The sequence below is a fragment of the Mustelus asterias genome, chromosome 8 (genome assembly GCF_964213995.1).
Source record: "Mustelus asterias chromosome 8, sMusAst1.hap1.1, whole genome shotgun sequence".
In the NCBI taxonomy this organism is placed as follows: domain Eukaryota; kingdom Metazoa; phylum Chordata; class Chondrichthyes; order Carcharhiniformes; family Triakidae; genus Mustelus; species Mustelus asterias.
The window spans coordinates 41,621,995-41,641,383 of NC_135808.1; the positions used below are offsets into that span (position 1 = coordinate 41,621,995).

Here is a 19,389-nt window from a genome sequence, read left to right on the forward strand (position 1 = left end):
TACCCCGGTGTCCTTATTTGCAAGATGGACAAAGGACAAACACGAGTAAAGGTTCAACAAGTTTGAGTTTGTGTCTTTATATGCCCTGTTTGTGAACACAAGTCCTCACTCACCTGAAGAAAGAGCTTGAGGCTCCGAAAGCTTGTGCTGCCAAATAAACCTGTTGGACTTTAACCTGGTGTTGTGAGACTTCTTACTGTGTTTACCCCAGTCCAACGTCGGCATCTCCACATCACTTTCAATGATTGTCAGATTTGCAGCATGTTCAATATGTGTGAAACCCCAAATTGGGAGACATAACTCAAATGAAACCAGGAGTGCAGTATTTAACCCAAGTTAAATCCACAGTGATAGTATTTAACTCAAGTTAAATCTTCAGTGACAGCATTTAACCGGGGTAAAATCCTCAAAGACAGTATTTAACCCAGGTTAAACCCTCTGTGACAGTATTTCATGTCAGTTACACTTTCAGTAACAGTATTTAACCTGGGTTTTGTTTTGTATTTCAGGTTCTCAGGTTTGAACTCCGAGACTGAAGATGACAGAATCCAGTCCTCTGATCTATATACCCCTGCTGGATGTGACTGCGACCTGGATCCTGAGCCTGGGCTTACACTGCTGGTGCCTGTGTGAACCTGTGCTTGCTCTCTGGCTCATATCACTCCTACGCTTGGGCCTGCTATGTGCCTCACTCCAAGCCTTGCCGCAGTGTGCGTCTGGACTCCCGGCCTGGCTGTGCTGGAGGGACCTATACTGGATGCTGGCTATATCCTGCCTGCTCACTCCAGTGTACGTCAGCCTGACCATTGCTGCTCAGCTCCCCTCAGACGAACTCTTGTATGGGCCGCACAACTGGAGCACGCTGGCCCTCAACGATGCCACCACAGGCCTGGTCTTCCTCCTGTGTCGGCACTTCCTCCCAGAAGGGACTTGAGCAGACGAGGCAGGATCAGGAGGCACCCTGGGCAGGCTGCTGTCCTACATGAAGCCAGACATTGGCCGGTTCCTGCTGATGGCTGTCTTCCTGGTCCTGTCATCTCTGGGTAAGGTCCTGGCATCACTAACTAGGCATCAGGCAGTGATGATTGGGGGTTTGGGGATGGTTAGGCGAAGGTGAGGGGTATGAGATGGATGGCGGGGGGGGGGGTGGTTAGGAGGAAACAAGGTGCTGGGTCAGGAGGTAAAGTGAAGGGGCGGTGGGGGAAAGGCGGGGTGGGTGGGAGTTGGGAGATGACCAAAGGATATGTTGGGGCCGAGGATCAAAGGATGACAAGGTTGTGCGAGGGAGCCAGGAGAACAGATGGCAGGTTAGCATCCCATCAAAGATGTCACGGACACTGACTTTATCCCTCTCCCAGGCACTACTCCAAAGTTGAACTCGACTGTTCATACCCTCATTGTCATACGTGACCTCAAGGTGGGCTTTGAGCTACATTTCCATGCCATCATTAAGACCCCCTATTTCTCCCTTTGTATCATAATCAGTCTTCACTCATCCACTCCTGAAACCTTCACCGAGGCCATGGTTACCTCCAGACCATTCCAACCTACTCCTTTCTGGTCTCCAACTCTTGGACTGACAAGTGGCAAAGTAACATTGGTGCCACACAAGTGCCAGGCAATGACCACCTTCAGCGAGAGAGAAGCTAACCATCACCCCTTGACATTCAATGGCATTATCATTACTGAATGTCCCACTGCCAACATTCTGGGGTGGGGGGGGGGGGGGGGAGGACGGGGGGGGGGGGGGGGGGGGGGGGGTTAACATTGCCCAGAAACTGAATTGGACTAGCCATATAAATACTGTGGCTACCAGAGCAGCTCAGAGGCTCGGAATCCTGCAGCGTCTAACTCACCTCCTGACTCCCCAGAGCCTGTCCACTATCTACAAGGCACAAGTCAAGAGTGTAATGGAATTCTCTCCATTTGCCTGGATGGGTGCAGTTCCAACAATCAAGAAGCTCGCCACCATCCAGATCAAAGCAGCCCCGCCTGATTGGCATCCCTTCCATAGACATTCAATCCCTCCAATTACGATGAACAGTGGCAACTGTGTGTAGCATCTATAAGATGCACTGTAAGAACTCACCAAGTTTTTTTAAGCAGCATCTTCCAAACCCACTACCATCTAGACAGAAAAGGTCAGCAGATACCTGGGATCATCACCACCTGGAGATTCCCCTCCAAGTCACTCACCATCCTGACTTGGAAATATATCACCGTTCCTTCACTGTCATTCGGTCAAAATCCTAGAACTCCCTCCCTAACAGCACTGTGGGTATACCTACACCACATGGACTGCAGCAGTTCAAGAAGGCAGCTCACCACCATCTTCTAGGTACCTAAGGATGGGCAATAAATGCCAATTTGCCAGTGACACCCACATCCCATGAAAGAATAAAAAATACAATGATGGTGGAGGTTGTATTCTCACATTGATAACGGGATGGAGGGTGCGGGGAGAGAGGGGTGGTCTAGGATATGCCTCAGTGATTGCTGATGATTGATGTAAGTCTTGCTTCACACGTTTCCAGGGGAGATGGCGATACCCTATTACACTGGGCGGATGACAGACTGGGTGATGAATGAAGAGGATCCATCGGCATTCACCAACTCCATCATCGCTATGTCCCTCATCACCTGTGGCAGGTACACAAAGCATTATTCGCAACATGGGAGAGTTAACATTGCAGCAAGTGTCAGCTCACTGCAGTGGGATACTGGGATAGAGAGAGATATTCTGACCTGAATATTTTTTTGACTCAGTATGTAGACAGGCCAACTAGAGGTGAGGCTATATTGGATCTGGTGCTGGGAAATGAGCCAGACCAGGTGCTAGACTTGGAAGTTGGTGTGCATTTTGGTGATAGTGACCACAATTCGGTTACGTTCACCTTAGTGATGGAAAGGGATAGGCATGAACATAGAACATAGAACATAGAACATAGAAAGCCACAGCACAAACAGGCCCTTCGGCCCACAAGTTGCGCCGATCACATCCCCACCTCTAGGCCTATCTATAGCCCTCAATCCCATTAAATCCCATGTACTCATCCAGAAGTCTCTTAAAAGACCCCAACGAGTTTGCCTCCACCACCACCGACGTCAGCCGATTCCACTCACCCACCACCCTCTGAGTGAAAAACTTACCCCTGACATCTCCTCTGTATCTACCCCCCAGCACCTTAAACCTGTGTCCTCTCGTAGCAACCATTTCAGCCCTTGGAAATAGCCTCTGAGAGTCTACCCTATCCAGACCTCTCAACATCTTGTAAACCTCTATCAGGTCACCTCTCATCCTTCGTCTCTCCAGGGAGAAGAGACCAAGCTCCCTCAACCTATCCTCATAAGGCATGCCCCCCAATCCAGACAACATCCTTGTAAATCTCCTCTGCACCCTTTCAATGGCTTCAACATCTTTCCTGTAATGAGGTGACCAGAACTGCGCGCAGTACTCCAAGTGGGGTCTAACCAGGGTCCTATAAAGCTGCAGCATTATCTCCCGACTCCTAAACTCAATCCCTCGATTAATGAAGGCCAGTACGCCGTACGCCTTCTTGACCGCATCCTCCACCTGCGAGGCCGATTTAAGAGTCCTATGGACCCGGACCCCAAGGTCCTTCTGATCCTCTACACTGCTAAGAATGGTACCCTTCATATTATACTGCTGCTTCATCCCATTGGATCTGCCAAAATGGATCACCACACACTTATCCGGGTTGAAGTCCATCTGCCACTTCTCCGCCCAGTCTTGCATTCTATCTATGTCTCGCTGCAACTTCTGACATCCCTCCAAACTATCCACAACACCACCTACCTTGGTGTCGTCAGCAAACTTACCAACCCATCCCTCCACTTCCTCATCCAGGTCATTTATGAAAATGACAAACAGCAAGGGTCCCAGAACAGATCCCTGGGGCACTCCACTGGTCACTGACCTCCATGCAGAGAAAGACCCCTCCACAGCCACTCTCTGCCTTCTGCAGGCAAGCCAGTTCTGGATCCACAAGGCAACAGCCCCTTGGATCCCATGCCCTCTCACTTTCTCAAGAAGTCTTGCATGGGGGACCTTATCGAACGCCTTGCTGAAGTCCATATAGACCACATCCACCGCTCTCCCTTCGTCAATGTGTTTGGTCACATTTTCAAAGAACTCAACCAGGCTCGTAAGGCACGACCTGCCCTTGACAAAGCCGTGCTGACTACTTTTGATCATACTAAACTTCTCTAGATGATCATAAATCCTGTCTCTCAGGATCCTCTCCATCAACTTACCAACCACTGAGGTTAGACTCACCGGTCGGTAATTTCCCGGGCTGTCCCTGTTCCCTTTCTTGAATATAGGGACCACATCTGCAATCCTCCAATCCTCCGGAACCTCTCCCGTCTCCATCGACGATGCAAAGATCATCGCCAAAGGCTCCGCAATCTCCTCCCTCGTCTCCCACAGTAACCTGGGGTACATCCCATCCGGTCCCGGCGACTTACCAACCTTGATGCCATTCAATAGTTCCAACACATCCTCTTTCTTTATGTCCACATGCTCGATCCTTTCTGTCCACCGCAAACCAGCAGTACAACCACCCAGATCCCTTTCCACCGTGAATACCGAGGTAAAGTATTCATTAAGCAGCTCCGCCATTTCTAACGGTTCCGCACAAACTTTCCCCCCTTCACCTTTTAAGGGTCCTATGCCTTCACATCTCATCCTTTTACTCTTGACATATTTGTAGAAAGCCTTGGGATTCTCCTTAATCTTACCCGCCAAGGCCTTCTCATGACCCCTTCTCGCTCTCCTAATTTCCTTCTTAAGCTCCTTCCTACATCCCGTATACTCCTCTAAATCCTTAACACCTCCTAGCTCTCTGAACCTTCTGTACGCCTCTCTTTTCTTATTCACCAGGTTCATCACAACCTTCGTGCACCACGGTTCCCGTACCCTACCAACACCCCCCTGTCTCATCGGAACGTTGTCATGCAGAGCTCCAGACAAACATTCCTTGAAAATCCTCCACTTTCCTTCGGTACTTTTCCCCAAGAATGCCTCCTTCCAATTTACCCGTCTAATTTCCTCCCTGATGACACTGTATTTCCCTTTACTCCAGAGAAACACTTTCCTAGCCTGCCTGATCCTATCTCTTTCCAACCTCGGGCCAGTGGTTTTAGCTGGGGGAAGGGTAATTATGAGGCTATTAGGAGAGAATTAGGAAACATAGGTTGGACTAGGAGATTACAGGGACTGGGAACGTCCGACATGTGGAGTTTTTTCAAGGAGCAGCTACTGCGAGTCTGTGATAGGTATGTCCCTGTCAGGCAAGGAGGAATTGGTAGGGCTAGGGAACCGTGGTGCACCAAAAAAGTTTCTTTGTTGGTTAAAAAGAAAAAGGAGGCTTATGTTCGGATGAGACGTGAGCACTCGGGTAGTGCACTAGAAAGCTTTAGATTGGCTAAGAGGGAGTTGAAGAGCGAGCTTAGAAGGGCTAAAAGGGGACATGAGAAGACTTTGGCGGATAGGGTTAAAGAGAATCCTAAGGCGTTCTATAGGTATGTCAAGAACAGAAGGTTGGTTAGGGCAAGTTTAGGGCCAGTTATAGATGGCAGAGGGAAGTTATGTGTGGAACCGGAGGAGATTGGTGAAGCATTGAACCAATATTTCTCTTCGGTGTTCACGCAAGGGGACATGAATATAGCTGAGGAGGACACTGGGTTGCAAGGGAGTAGAATAGACAGTATTACAGTTGATAAGGAGGATGTGCAGGATATTCTGGAGGGTCTGAAAATAGATAAATCCCCTGGTCCGGATGGGATTTATCCAAGGATTCTCTGGGAGGCAAGAGAAGTGATTGCAGAGCCTCTGGCTCTGATCTTCAGGTCGTCGTTGGCCTCTGGTATAGTACCAGAAGATTGGAGGTTAGCGAATGTTGTCCCATTGTTTAAGAAGGGGAACAGAGACTTCCCCGGGAATTATAGACCGGTGAGTCTCACTTCTGTTGTCGGCAAGATGTTGAAAAAAATTATAAGGGATAGGATTTATAGTTATTTGGAGAGTAATGAATTGATAGGTGATAGTCAGCATGGTTTTGTGGCAGGTAGGTCGTGCCTTACTAACCTTATTGAGTTTTTTGAGAAAGTGACCAAGGAGGTGGATGGGGGCAAGGCAGTGGACGTGGTATATATGGATTTTAGTAAGGCGTTTGATAAGGTTCACCATGGTAGGCTTCTGCAGAAAATGCAGATGTATGGGATTGGGGGTGATCTAGGAAATTGGATCAGGAATTGGCTAGCGGATAGGAAACAGAGGGTGGTGGTTGATAGTAAATATTCATCATGGAGTGCGGTTACAAGTGGTGTACCTCAGGGATCTGTTTTGGGGCCACTGCTGTTTGTAATATTTATTAATGATCTGGATGAGGGTATAGTTGGGTGGATTAGCAAATTTGCTGATGACACCAAAGTCGGTGGTGTGGTAGACAGTGAGGAAGGGTGTCGTAGTCTGCAGGAAGACTTAGACAGGTTGCAAAGTTGGGCCGAGAGGTGGCGGATGGAGTTTAATGTGGAGAAGTGTGAGGTAATTCACTTTGGTAGGAATAACAGATGTGTTGAGTATAGGGCTAACGGGAGGACTTTGAATAGTGTGGAGGAGCAGAGGGATCTAGGTGTATGTGTGCATAGATCCCTGAAAGTTGGGAATCAAGTAGATAAGGTTGTTAAGAAGGCATATGATGTCTTGGCGTTTATTGGTAGGGGGATTGAATTTAGGAGTCGTAGCGTTATGTTGCAACTGTACACAACTCTGGTGCGGCCGCACTTGGAGTACTGTGTGCAGTTCTGGTCCCCACATTACAGGAAGGATGTGGAGGCTTTGGAGAGGGTGCAGAGGAGGTTTACCAGGATGTTGCCTGGTATGGAGGGGAGATCCTATGAGGAGAGGCTGAGGGATTTGGGATTGTTTTCGCTGGAAAGGCGGCGGCTAAGAGGGGATCTTATTGAAACATATAAGATGATTAGAGGTTTAGATAGGGTGGATAGTGATAGCCTTTTTCCTCTGATGGAGAAATCCAGCACGAGGGGGCATGGCTTTAAATTGAGGGGGGGTAGTTATAGAACCGATGTCAGGGGTAGGTTCTTTACCCAGAGGGTGGTGAGGGATTGGAATGCCCTGCCAGCATCAGTAGTAAATGCGCCTAGTTTGGGGGCGTTTAAGAGATCCGTAGATAGGTTCATGGACGAAAAGAAATTGGTTTAGGTTGGAGGGTCACAGTTTTTTTTTTTAACTGGTCGGTGCAACATCGTGGGCCGAAGGGCCTGTTCTGCGCTGTAATGTTCTATGTTCTATGAATCATGTTTGATCACACTCACAAACATTCTGCACATTAACAAGCCCATCCATTTTTCAAACACCTTCCAGTTTCCCCAGTGGCTCCTGTTTTCACACACAGTGTAGTGATTGTATCTCCAGTGATTCCTGTTTCTCACACAGATTGCAGCGTATGCATCTCCAGTGATTCCTGTTTCTCACACACAGTGTAGTGATTGTATCTCCAGTGATTGCTGTTTTTCACACACAGTGCGGTGATTGTATCTCCAGTGATTCCTGTTTCTCACACACAGTGCAGTGATTGTATCTCCAGTGACTCCTGTTTTTCACACACAGTGCGGTGATTGTATCTCCAGTGATTCCTGTTTCTCACAGTGCAGTGATTTTATCTCCAGTGATTCCTGTTTCTCACACACAGTGCAGCGATTGTATCTCCAGTGATTCCTGTTTTTCACACACAGTGCGGTGATTGTATCTCCAGTGATTCCTGTTTCTCTCACACAGTGCAGTGATTGTATCTCCAGTGATTCCTGCTTCTCACACACAGTGCAGTGATTGTATCTCCAGTGATTCCTGTTTCTCACACAGTGCAGTGATTGTATTTCCAGTGATTCCTGTTTCTCACACAGTGCAGTGATTTTATCTCCAGTGTTTGCTGTTTCTCACACAGTGCAGTGATTGTATCTCCAGTGATTCCTGTTTCTCACACACAGTGCAGCGATTGTATCTCCAGTGATTCCTGTTTCTCACACACAGTGCAGTGATTTTATCTCCAGTTCTTCCTGTTTCTCACACACTGTGCAATGATTGTATCACCAGTGATTCCTGTTTCTCACACAGTGCAATGGTTGTATCTCCAGTAATTCCTGTTTCTCACACAGTGCAGTGATTGTATTTCCAGTTATTCCTGTTTCTCACACAGTGCAGTGATTTTATCTCCAGTGTTTGCTGTTTCTCACACACAGTGCAGTGATTGTATCTCCAGTGATTCCTCTTTCTCACACAGTGCAGTGATTGTATTTCCAGTGATTCCTGTTTCTCACACAGTGCAGTGATTTTATCTCCAGTGTTTGCTGTTTCTCACACAGTGCAGTGATTGTATCTCCAGTGATTCCTGTTTCTCACACACAGTGCAGTGATTGTATCTCCAGTGATTCCTATTTCTCACACAGTGCAGTGATTGTATCTCCAGTGATTCCTGTTTCTCACACACAGTGCAGTGATTGTATCTCCAGTGATTCCTGTTTCTCACACAGTGCAGTGATTGTATCTCCAGTAATTCCTGTTTCTCACACAGTGCAGCGATTGTATCTCCAGTAATTCCTGTTTCTCACACAGTGCAGTGATTGTATCTCCAGTGATTCCTGTTTCTCACACACAGTGCAGCGATTGTATCTCCAGTGATTCCTGTTTCTCACACACAGTGCAGCGATTGTATCTCCAGTGATTCCTGTTTCTCACACACAGTGCAGCGATTGTATCTCCAGTGATTCCGTTTCTCACACACAGTGCAGCGATTGTATCTCCAGTGATTCCTGTTTCTCACACACAGTGCAGTGATTATATATCCAGTCTTTGCTGTTTCTCACACAGATTGCAGTGTGTGCATCTCCAGTGATTCCTGTTTCTCACGCAGTGCAGTGATTGTATCTTCAGTGATTCATATTTGTACCCTCTGCAGTATGTATTAACCCAATGATTCCTGTTCCTGTGTGTCACACAGTGCTTTGACGGAGTTTATGTGTGACTGTGTCTATAATATTACAATGACCGGGATTCACACTCGTATCCAGAGCTCCGTGTTTCGATCTGTGGTGCGGCAGGAGATTGCCTTCTTTGACACTGTGCATACAGGTAAGTGTCGCAGACATAGAGACAGGCAGAGTGTGAGTCAGACAGATATAGAGACACTGTTAGAGACAGCCGTAAACAGAAAGGGGGCAGAGCAGGAGTGAGAAACAGATAGGCAAACAGTGAGAATGATGAGATGGACAGACATGACCAGAGAGGGAGAGATGAGGAGGTATTGAGTCACCAGAAAGAGAGATGGGGAGAGAAGGATAAAGGGAGAGAGAGAGACAAAGAATGGATGATGAGACAGAGCGATACATATATATATATACATATATATGTATAGAGAGAGAGAGAGAGAGAGAGAGATGCAGTCAGTAGAATGAGATGGACACAGAGAGGAGAGAAATACAGAGAGAGTGACCAGAGAGAGATGGATAGAGAGAGGAGAAATATACAGAGAGAGAGAGAGTGTGAGAGACAGCGACCTTTGAGAGACGGATAGAGAGAGGAAGAGAGATAGTAACCAGAGAGAGATGGATAGAGGGAGAGAGATATAGAGAGATAGTGACCAGAGAGAGATGGATAGAGGGAGAGAGATATAGAGAGATAGTGACCAGAGAGAGATGGATAGAGAGAGGAGAGATATACAGAGAGTGGGAGAGACAGTGACCTTTGAGAGATGGTTAGAGAGAGGTGAGAGATACAGAGAGACAGTGATCAGAGGGAGAAAGGGAAGGAGAGAGATAGAGAGAGTGAGACAATCTCCAGAGAGGGAGATTTCATTTTTTTTACAACTTTTCTTTTAACAATCTATCCAAAATCAACCTGAATTAAGGCAAATTGAGATGAATATAAACTATCAATTACACATTAAATAGTAACACAAAAAGACAGATTGCCGGACAGTTCACTCAAAATATATGGCACTCATTTCAGCGACAAAGCCGTTCAAAGCTTTGAAATTCCTCGAGTGGAATTCCAGGATTTCTCCCCAGATCCTCAGCACCTCCAAAGCAACCCAAGTTCTGCAGACAGTTTTCACCAAAATGGCAGACGTTGGCAAAACCTGGATGCTATGAATCCACCCAAGTTATCTTCAAGCAACAGGAATGGATGCAGCAACCCTGCATTTACCTATCCCCAGGTCCTGGATCCAGTATTCTTCAGCCCTCCTGAACTGTGCTACTGGGACCTGGGCTTGAATGGTGCCTTTGTAACTGGTTTCAAATAGTGTCCGTTTCCCCAGAAACCTGAGATTCCCTTTCTTGTTACTGCTGAGGTTTTCCTCGAAATCTGAAGGTACTGTTTCAACATTGGAGATTATTGATAATTTCAAAAGGACAATTGGTTATCTTCATTTCTGGGATTATTACACAATTTTTAGTGTGCGTAGATGATAATTAATTCTTACTTTAGGAATGGCAGTGTGAAACCGTCCATGGGTTTCATGGGGAATCTCTAATTGATCTCCCCGATGATTGATGACAAGTTCCCTTAGTGACAGTCAGTTGTCTACCTGGTGGAGCTCATCACCTGAGCCCTTTATAAGGCAGACATCCGGAAAGGTCACAGAACTGTGTCCCGGACAGGACTTATACATGCACGCCATGGAGGAGTGGCTTTATTTTGTGTTTAACAATAAATACTGTCCCTTTCCAGTTGGGCTTCCTGAGTTATTGCAGGTAGAAATGGTCTACAAATAGGTTCTCTGGATACGATAGGCAGAAGCAAAGTGGTTTTGATGATATTTCTTCATGTGTTGCCTAGGTGACATCACATCACGTATCACCACGGATACGAACACGATGAGTGAGTCGCTAACGGAGAAGTTAAGTCTGCTGATGTGGTATCTGATGAGGGCAATCTGTCTCCTTGGCTTCATGGTCAAGCTGAGCTTCAAACTCACCTTGTTGACACTCATTGGCATATTTGTCATCAGTATCATCCCCAAGTACACTGGAAAGTACTATCAGGTACATTCAGTTAACTTACTCTACACTGTCTCCCATTCACTTTTTTTTACTTTCTCTTTTATGCGATGTGGGTGTCATTGGTTCGGCCAGCATTTGTTACCCATCCCGAGTTGCCCTTGAACTCAATGGCCTTCTTGGACATTTAAGAGTCAAGCACATTGCTGTAGCTCTGGAGTCACATGTAGGCCAGACCAGGTAAGGACAGCAGATTTCCTTCCTTGAAGGACGTTAGTGAACCAGTTGGATTTTTACAACAATTGACAATGGTTTCATGGTCATGATTAGATTTTTAATTCCAGATTTAAATTTCACCAGCTGCCGGGGTGGGATTCGAACCTGGGTTCCGAGAGCAGTACCTTGGATCTCTGGATGCTAGTCCAGCTCCAATACCACTACACTGTTGTGGGGCTATCAGGCCATGTGTGGGGGTCTCTGACCTCGCTGTGACCCTGTGTGGCGGTGGTCTCTGACTCTGTGTGGGGGTCTCTGACCTCGCTGTGACCCTGTGTGGGGGTGGTCTCTGACTCTGTGTGGAGGGGGGGTCTCTGACCCTGTGTGGGGGTCTCTGACCTCGCTGTGACCCTGTGTGGGGGTGGGCTCTGACTCTGTGTGGGGGTTTCTGACTGTGTGGGGGGGTCTGCATCCAGGTGTAGGGGTCTCTGACCCCTGTGGGGGTCTCTGACGCTTTGTGAGGGGTCTCTGTCCTGGTGTGGGGGTCTCTGACCGTTTGTGGGGGTCTCAGAACCTTTGTGGGGGTCTCTGTCCTGGTGTAGAGTTCTCTGTCCCTGTGTGGGGGTCTCTGTCTCTGTGTGGGAGTCTCTGTCCCAGTGTGGGAGTCTCTGTCCCAGTGTGGGGGGTCTTTGTCCCTGTGTCGGGGCCTCTGTCCTGATGTGGAAGTCTCTGTCCCAGTGTGGGGGTCTCTGACCCTTTGTGGGGGTCTCTGTCCTGGTGTGGGGCTCTCTGTCCTGGTGTGGGGGGTCTCTGACCCTGTGTGGGGGTCTCTGTCCTGGTGTGAGGGCCTCTGTCCCGGTGTGGGGGCCTCTGTCCCATTGTGGGGGTCTCTGACCCTGTGTGGGAGCCTCTGTCCCGGTGTGGGGGTCTCTGTCCCAGTGTGGGGGTCTCTGACCCTGTGTGGGAGTCACTGACACTGTGTGGGGGTCTCTGACCCTTTGTGGGGGTCTCTGTCCTGGTGTGGGGGGGTATCTGACCCTAAGTGGGGGTCTCTGTCCCGGTGTGGGGGGTCTCTGACCCTATGTGGGGGTCTCTGCCCCGGTGTGGGGGTCTCTGATCCAGTGTGGGGGTCTCTGAACCTTTGTGGGGGTCTCTGTCCCGGTGTGGGTGGTCTCTGTCCTGATGTGGGAATGTCTGTCCCGGTGTGGGGGCTCTCTGACCCTTTGTGGGGGACTCTGTCCTGGTGTGGGGGTCTCTGACCCTGTGTCGGGGTCTCTGTCCCAGTGTAGGGGTCTCTGTCCCAGTGTAGGGGTCTCTGTCCAGGTGGGAGAGTCTCTGTCCTGTTGTGGAGGTCTTTGGCCCTGTGTGGGGGTCTCTGTCCCTGTGTGGGAGTCTCTGTCGCGGTGTGGGGGTCTCTGACCCTGTGTGGAGGTCTCTGTCCCGGTGTGGGAGTCTCTGACCCTGGTTGGGGGGTCTCTGTTCTGGTGTGGGGGTTTCTGACCCTGTGTGGGAGTCTCTGTCCCAGTGTGGGGGTCTCTGACCCTGTGTGGGGGTCTCTGTCCCAGTGTGGGGGTCTCTGACCCTGTGTGGGGGTCTCTGTCCAAGTGTAGGGGTCTCTGACCCTGTGCGGGGGTCTCTGTCCCAGTGTGGGGGTCTCTGTCCCAGTGTGGGGGTCTCTGACCCTTTGTGGGGGTCTCTATCCTGGTGTGGGAAATTCTGACACTGTGTGGGAGTCTTTTCCTCAATGTGGTTGTCTCTGTCCCGATGTGTGGGGTCTCTGACCTAGGTGGGGGTCTCTGTCCTGGTGTGGGGGTCCCTGTCCCTGTGTGGGGGTCTCTGTCCCAGTGTGGGTGGTCTCTGACACTGTGTGTGGGTCCCTGTCCCTTTGTGGGGGTCTCTGTCCCAGTGGGAGAGTCTCTGTCCCTGTGTGGGTTTCTGATCCTGTGTGGGAGTCTCTGCCCTTGTGTGGGGGTCTCTGACCCTGTGTGGGGGTCTCTGTCCCGGTGCGGGGGTCTCTGTCCCAGTGTGGGAGTCACTGACTCTGTGTGGGGGTCTCTGACCCTTTGTGGGGGTCTCTGTCCTGGTGTTGGGGGTCTCTGATCCTTTGTCGGGGTCTATGTCCTGGTGCGGGGGTCTCTGTCCCAGTGTGGGGGTCTCGGACCCTGTGTTGGGGTCTCTGTCCCAGTGTGGGGGTCTCTGACCCTGTGGGGGTCTCTGTCCCTGTGTGGGGGTCTCTGTCCCTGGTTGGGGGGGCCTCTGTTCTGGTGTGGGGGTTTCTGACCCTGTCTGGGGTCTGTTCCAGTGTAGGGGTCTCTGAACCTGTGGGGGTCTCTGTCCCGGTATGGGTGTCTCTGTCCCTGTGTGGGAGTCCCTGTCCTGGTCTGTGAGTCTCTGTCCCGGTGTGGGGTCTCTGACCCTGTTTGGGGGGGTCTCTGTTCTGGTGTGAGGGTCTCTGTCCCAGTGTGAGGGTCTCTGTTCTGGTGTGGGTGTCTCTGACCCTGTGTGGGGGTCTCTGACCCTGTGTGGGGGTCTCTGACCCTGTGTGGGGGTCTCTGTCCCGGTGTGGAGGTCTCTGATCCTGTGTGGGGGTCTCTGTCCCGGTGTGGAGGTCTCTGATCCTGTGTGGGGGTCTCTGTCCCAGTGTGGGGGTCTCTGTCCCAGTGTGGGAGTCTCTGACCCTGTGTGGGCATCTCTGACCCTGTCTGGGGGTCTCTGACCCTTTGTGGGTGTCTCTGACCCTGTGTGGGTGTCTCTGTCCCGGTGTGGGGGTCTCTGACCCTGTGTGGGTATCTCTGTCCCGGTGTGGGTGTCTCTGTCCCGGTGTGGGGGTCTCTGATCCTGTGTGGGTGTCTCTGTCCCGGTGTGGAGGTCTCTGATCCTGTGTGGGGGTCTCTGTCCCAGTGTGGGGGTCTCTGACCCTGTGTGGGAGTCTCTGACCCTGTGTGGGAGTCTCTGACCCTGTGTGGGGGTCTCTGTCCCAGTGTGGGGGTCTCTGACCCTGTGTCGGGGTCTCTGACCCAGTGTGGGGGTCTCTGACCCTGTGTGGGAGTCTCTGACCCTGTGTGGGAGTCTCTGACCCTGTGTGGAGGTCTCTGACCCTGTGTGGGGGTCTCTGTCCCTGTGTAGGGGTCTCTGATCCTGTGTCGGGGTCTCTGACCCAGTGTGGGGGTCTCTGACCCTGTGTGGGAGTCTCTGACCCTGTGTGGGGGTCTCTGATCCTGTGTCGGGGTCTCTGACCCTGTGTGGGGGTCTCTGTCCCTGTGTAGGGGTCTCTGATCCTGTGTGGGGGTCTCTGACCCTGTGTGGGGGTCTCTGACACTGTGTGTGGGGTCTCTGACCCTGACTGGGGGTCACTGTCCCAGTGTAGGGGTCTCTGACCCTGTCTGGGGGTCTCTGTCCCAGTGTGGGAGTCTCTGTCCCAGTGTGGGGGTCTCTGTCCCAGTGTGGGGGTCTCTGTCCCAGTGTGGGAGTCTCTGTCCCGGTGTGGGGCTCTCTGACCCTGTGTTGGGGTCACTGTCCTGGTGTGGGTGTCTCTGTCCCAGTGTGGGAGTATCTGTCCTGGTGTGTGAGTCTCTGTCCCGATGTGGGGTGTCTGACCCTGTTTGGGGGTGTCTCTGTTCTGGTGCTGTGGTCTCTGACCCTGTGTGGGGGTCTCTGACCCTGTCTGGGGGTCTCTGTCCCAGTGTGGAGGTCTCTGACCCTGTCTGGGGGTCTCTGTCCCAGTGTAGAGGTCTCTGACCCTGTGCAGGTGTCTCTGTCCCAGTGTGGGGGTCACTGTCCCAGTGTGGGGGTCTCTGTCCCAGTGTGGGGGTCTCTGTCCTGGTGTGGGGGTCTCTGTTCTGGTGAGGAAATCTCTGTCCTGATGTGGGAGTCTCTGTCCCAGTGTGAGGGTCTCTGAACCTGTGTAGGGGTCTCTGACCCTGCGTGGGGGTCTCTGACCCTGCGTGGGGGTCTCTGACCCTGTGTGGGGGTCTCGGTCCTGATGTGGGTGTCCCTGTCCCAGTGTGAGGGTCTCTGTCCCGGTGTGGGGGTCTCTGACCCTGTGTGGGGGTCTCTGTCCCGGTGTGGGGGTCTCTGTCCCAGTGTGGGGGTCTCTGTCCCGGTGTGGGGGTCTCTAACCCTGCGTGGGGGTCTCTGACCCTGCGTGGGGGTCTCTGACCCTGTGTGGGGGTCTCTGTCCCGGTCTGGGTGTCTCGGACCCTGTGTGGGGGTCTCTGATCCTGTGTGGGGGTCTCTGACCCTGTGTGGGAGTCTCTGATCCTGTGTGGGGTTCTCTGACCCTGTGTAGGGGTCTCTGACCCTGTGTGGGGGTCTCGGACCCTGTGTGGGGGTCTCTGACCCTGTGTGAGGGGTCTCTAACCCAGCTCTGTATTTTCTATGACAGAAACTCTCTGCGGAGGTCCAGGAATCTCTCGCAAAAGCGAACGATGTCGCCGTGGAAACATTCTCCTCAATGAAGACAGTGCGGAGCTTTGCGAATGAGGATGGCGAGTCTCGTCGCTATGGTCACCGTCTGGAGGATACCTATCGACTCAACAAGAAAGAGGCTGCAGCCTACGCTGGCTTCATGTGGACGAACAGTGTAGGTGACACCCCCCGTTCCAGGTATCCAGGGCGTGTGGGTGGGCTGCAGAGCTCACTACGAGGCTGGGAGGAAAAGGGTTCAATATCGAGGATGATACAGGCCTTTGATAACAAGCGAGGATCACTGAATCTTGGAGTGTTTGAGGTGAATGATTGGGAGACCGTGCGGCGTGTCGGCATGACCGAGGAAGGAAGAGTGTAATCAAGGAAGTGATCAAGGGAGAGAGAGTGTGACTAAGGGTGTGACTGAGGAATGACTGAGTGAGGGAGTGATTGAGGGAGTGTCAATGTGATGGAGGGAGTGTGTGATTTAAGAATTGAAGGTACGATTTGATAGAGAGATTTGATAGAGGTGTATAAGAGTTTGATGGGTATAGATAGAGTGAATGCAAGCAGGCTTTTTCCGCTGAGGCTAGGGGAGAAAAAAACCAGAGGGCATGGGTTAAGGGTGAAAGGAGAAAAGTTTAAAGGGAATATTAGGGGGGGGCTTCTTCACGCAGAGAGTGGTGGGAGTGTGGAATGAGCTGCCGGATAAAGTGGTAAAAGCTTTTAACATTTAAGAAAAACTTGGATGGGTTCATGGATGAGAGGGGTGTGGAGGGATATGGTCCAAGTGCAGGTCAGTGGGACTAGGCAAAAAATGGTTCGGCACAGACAAGAAGGGCCAAAAGGCCTGTTTCTGAGCTGTAATTTTCTATGGTTTTATGGTTCTATGATTGAGCGATTGAGAGAGTGAGTGTGATTAAGGGAGTGAGGGATGGGGGTGAGGGAGTGAGGGTAGGGATGAGGGAGCGTCGGTGTGGGTGAGGGAGTGTCAGTATGTGTGAGGTTGGGGATGAGGGACCGTCAGTGTGGGTGAGGGTGGGGATGAGGGAGCGTTGGTGTGAGTGAGGGCGGGGATGAGGGAGCGTTGGTGTGGGTGAGGGAGCATCGGTGTGTGAGGGTGGGGATGAGGGAGCGTCAGTGTGGGTGAGGGTGGGGGTGAGGGAGCGTCGGTGTGAGTGTGGGTGGGGATGAGGGAGCGTTGGTGTGGGTGAGGGAGCGTCGGCGTGGGTGAGGATGGGGATGAGGGAGCGCCAGTGTGGGTGAGGGTGTGGGTGAGGGAGCATCAGTATGGGTGAGGCTGGGGATGAGGGAGCGTCAGTGTGGGTGAGAGTGGGGGTGAGGGAGCCTCAGTGTGGGTGAGGGTGTGGGTGAGGGAGCGTCAGTATGGGTGAGGGTGTGGGTGAGTGAGCGTCAGTGTGGGTGAGGGTGTGGGTGAGGGAGCGTCAGTGTGGGTGAGGGTGTGGGTGAGGGAGCGTCAGTGTGGGTGAGGGTGTGGGTGAGGGAGCGTCAGTGTGGGTGAGGGTGTGGGTGAGGGAGCGTCAGTGTGGGTGAGGGTGTGGGTGAGGGAGCGTCAGTGTGGGTGAGGGTGTGGGTGAGGGAGCGTCAGTGTGGGTGAGGGTGTGGGTGAGGGAGCGTCAGTGTGGGTGAGGGTGAGGGAGCGTCAGTGTGGGTGAGGGTGTGGGTGAGGGAGCGTCAGTATGGGTGAGGGTGTGGGTGAGGGAGCGTCAGTGTGGGTGAGGGTGTGGGTGAGGGAGCGTCAGTGTGGGTGAGGGTGTGAGTGAGGGAGCGTCAGTGTGGGTGAGGGTGTGGGTGAGGGAGCGTCAGTGTGGGTGAGGGTGTGGGTGAGGGAGCGTCAGTATGGGTGAGGGTGTGGGTGAGGGAGCGTCAGTGTGGGTGAGGGTGTGGGTGAGGGAGCGTCAGTGTGGGTGAGGGTGTGAGTGAGGGAGCGTCAGTGTGGGTGAGGGTGTGGGTGAGGGAGCGTCAGTGTGGGTGAGGGTGTGGGTGAGGGAGCGTCAGTGTGGGTGAGGGTGTGGGTGAGGGAGCGTCAGTGTGGGTGAGGGTGTGGGTGAGGGAGCGTCAGTGTGGGTGAGGGTGAGGGAGCGTCAGTGTGGGTGAGGGTGTGGGTGAGGGAGCGTCAGTATGGGTGAGGGTGTGGGTGAGGGAGCGTCAGTGTGGGTGAGGGTGTGGGTGAGGGAGCGTCAGTGTGGGTGAGGGTGTGAGTGAGGGAGCGTCAGTGTGGGTGAGGGTGTGGGTGAGGGAGCGTCAGTGTGGGTGAGGGTGTGGGTGAGGGAGCGTCAGTATGGGTGAGGGTGTGGGTGAGGGAGCGTCAGTGTGGGTGAGGGTGTGGGTGAGGGAGCGTCAGTGTGGGTGAGGGTGTGAGTGAGGGAGCGTCAGTGTGGGTGAGGGTGTGGGTGAGGGAGCGTCAGTGTGGTGAGGGTGTGGGTGAGGGAGCGTCAGTGTGGGTGAGGGTGTGGGTGAGTGAGCGTCAGTGTGGGTGAGGGTGTGGGTGAGGGAGCGTCAGTGTGGGTGAGGGTGTGGGTGAGGGAGCGTCAGTGTGGGTGAGGGTGTGGGTGAGGGAGCGTCAGTGTGGGTGAGGGTGTGGGTGAGGGAGCGTCAGTGTGGGTGAGGGTTTGCCGAATGTTCTGCTGGCTGGGTGTGTGGTGAGGATAGTTTATTTGGGTGAATCGGTGCTGGGCAGTGAGGGATTTGGGGCAGGTCGATCTCTCCCTCACTGGCGGAATGGTGGTCCAGTGGTTTTCTCCGGGTGCTCCGGTTTCCTCTCATAGTCCAAAGATGTGTAGGTTAGGTGGATTTATGGGCTAAATAAGTGGGCCCAGAGGGATGCTCTGTCAGAGAGTCAATGGGCCAAATGGCCTGCTTCAGCACAGAAGGGATTCTATGTTTCACTCTGTCTCCATGTTTCTTTGTCTCAGTTGTCGGACCTGGTGCTGAAGGTCAGTCTCCTTTACTGTGGAGGCTGTCTGGTGGAAGCAGGAAATGTAACCAGTGGCAATCTCGTCTCCCTCATATTCTACGAGCTGCAGTTTACCACGGCCATTGAGGTGAGGTACTAGAGTACGGGCCGAGGGAATACTCACCGTATCGACTGCTGAAATACAGAATCCTGTTCACCTGAACTCACTGTCTGATACCCAGACTCTCAACATCTGGACAGCACACTGACTGGTCACACTGTACACGGACAGCACACTGACTGGTCACACTGTACACGGACAGCACCCTGACTGGTCACACTGTACACGGACAGCACACTGACTGGTCACTGTACACGGACAGCACCCTGACTGGCCACACTGTACACTGACAGCACACTGACTGGTCACACTGTACACTGACAGCACACTGACTGGTCACTGTACACGGACAGCACACTGACTGGTCACACTGTACACTGACAGCACACTGACTGGTCACACTGTACACGGACAGCACACTGACTGGTCACACTGTACACGGACAGCACACTGACTGGCCACACTGTACACGGACAGCACACTGACTGGTCACACTGTACACGGACAGCACACTGACTGGTCACACTGTACATGGACAGCACACTGACTGGTCACACTGTACACGGACAGCACCCTGACTGGTCACTGTACACGGACAGCACACTGACTGGTCACACTGTACACGGACAGCACACTGACTGGTCACACTGTACACGGACAGCACACTGACTGGTCACACTGTACACGG

General features: G+C 52.1%; 1 protein-coding gene and 1 pseudogene across 2 annotated transcripts in view; one reads left to right on the forward strand and one right to left on the reverse strand.

The window, feature by feature from the left end:
* LOC144497116 (proteasome subunit beta type-8-like) overlaps nucleotides 1–19,389 on the reverse strand; it is an 811,476-nt gene that overhangs the window by 120,531 nt on the left and 671,556 nt on the right.
* On the forward strand, nucleotides 517–18,740 carry LOC144497585 (antigen peptide transporter 1-like; annotated as a pseudogene). Its single transcript, XR_013498563.1, has 6 exons — nucleotides 517–1,043; nucleotides 2,535–2,649; nucleotides 9,042–9,172; nucleotides 10,880–11,085; nucleotides 15,641–15,838; nucleotides 18,600–18,740. The product of XR_013498563.1 is annotated as an antigen peptide transporter 1-like (transcript).